Source organism: Euprymna scolopes, chromosome 30, assembly GCF_053919585.1.
Source record: "Euprymna scolopes isolate OS-2025 chromosome 30, ASM5391958v1, whole genome shotgun sequence".
NCBI lineage: Eukaryota > Metazoa > Mollusca > Cephalopoda > Sepiida > Sepiolidae > Euprymna > Euprymna scolopes.
In genome coordinates this window covers 75090809-75092917 of record NC_136511.1, presented here as the reverse complement: position 1 = coordinate 75092917, position 2109 = coordinate 75090809, and positions in this window count along the sequence as shown.

Sequence of the window (2109 nt, the reverse complement as noted above, 5' to 3'; positions counted from 1 at the left end):
TTAAGGGAAGCAACTCATTACAAATAAAATTTAGATTTTACGGTCATAATTTATTCCTTTCTCCACCAAATATTTTAATTTCATTAGTTGTTCGAGTGGGACTGCATATATTAAAAAATAAACAATCGCGAAGTACAGGATGGAACGATAAAATTGTCGCTCTAGAAAAGACCACCGGGTTTCTTTTTTTTTTTTTTTTTTTTTTTTTGTCACAGACCATCTTCTAGTTGGCCAGTAGTGTACATGTCCCGAAAGCGATAAGGACCTTTTATCATGCCTGAAAGTGACACAGATCGAGATCGGTGATGCGCCGCTGACCAACACATGATCTCTACGATCAAATGTATGAAAACAGCACCATTGCTAGCAACCTCAAAATGCATTGCCGCGAACAACAGGGACGTGGCCAGAGTGATGAAAACAACGTTTCCAGCCACGGTTAGAATCGTTGGTGTGATTTCAAGTAGGGCCACCTCACATCTTCGAAGTCGGCTTGAAAGTCAACACCAATGTGTACCCGGATGTGCTGAAGAGTGTGCTGATCCCCTGGTGTAATCAGGTCGATGCTGACAGACCCTGGGTATGGCAGCAAGTCTTGGCGTTGGCCCACAAGCCCAAATAACACAGGTTTCGTTTAAGAAAGAGTGCTACGACTTTGTACCTTTCTATCACTGGCGCCCTCTCATCCTTTGACCTGAATTTGCTGAACTATTTTGATTAGTCATACGCCGAGAACATTACCAACATCACCTCCCACAAAACCAAAGCCAGCTTGATTGCCACCAACTTTTGGAAAAGGCATGATCCCAGTTTCGGACTCGTATCGAGCTGGTGATTGAGGCTGAATGCGGCTACATTGAATAGATGTTAGCTCTACTACATAATCAAGTTACCTGAATCTATTTTTTCAATAAAAGTTTTAAAATAAAACTGTAGTGCTGTTTTCTTTAGGGTGACAATTTTATCGTTCCACTATATACGTTATTATAAATTCTGATAATATAACCCTACAATGAAACAAAAAATAATTAAATAAAATAATTAAAAAAAACGGGCTAGTCTGAATCTCAGTTCGATCTGTCAGCTTAAATGCTATTTACGTCTAACTTTATAAATCTCACAACTAACAAGATATGTTTTAGGGAAATAAACCGAAATAGACGAGATTTTTTTTTTGTTAACAATTACTATTTTACAAAGGAATCGACTGTTAGAAATTCTTTGCCATTTGTCTACCATGGTGAAATAAAGACAGTGATTTGCTTATAAAGAGTTTTTTTTTTCTTTATTTACTTGCACTTTCAAATCTTTCTCTCTTTTGTAAATAATCACGATTAGGTGGGTGGCATGGAAAAAGTGAATTTCGATATCGGCAAACGACACGGTATTTCCATTACGTATTCAGATTCATGGCTTGCCTAGTTTTCAATTGAAAAGTTGTCAAACAACCAATGATGTCATCGCGTATTAAAATAACTACCTTATATTTCGTTAATGTCACTTATCCCCTGCCTGCTGTAAGTCATCTTTCGTTCGCATTCTCCGTCTCTGACTATTTCTTTCAACTTTGTCCCCATCCCTCATCCGTCTTCTTTCTCTTTGTCTGTCTGTCTGTCTGTCTCTCTCTCTCTCTCTATATATATATATTTGTAGTCATCGACATATAGTCTTGTTTCGTTATATCACAACTCATCAGTGCCGCTAGACTAGCACCTCTTCCAAGTCAAGGATTGAACCTAGAACCATCGCGTTGATAGTCAGCAGTTATGCTGATCGACCCACGAGAGAACGAAAAAAAAAGGCGTTAAAATTCAGAGTGGGGGAATGGAGAGTGGATATTTATGACGTCATTAGCATCATTTAAATTATTTCCACTATATAAAAATAATACCTATAATATTTATTTATACGAACGGGACCTTCATATGTAATATATTGATGTTGGCATTCTGTAGATGTTCAGTGTGAATAGAGACGCTCTGATAATATTGTAGCTTTTTTTTTTATTTTTATTAAAACTGCAATGTATTTATCTAAGCTAGCATGAACGCCCGGCAAAGCCCGGTCGTAAAGTACGCTTATATATGATATTTTAATTCATTCAGATTT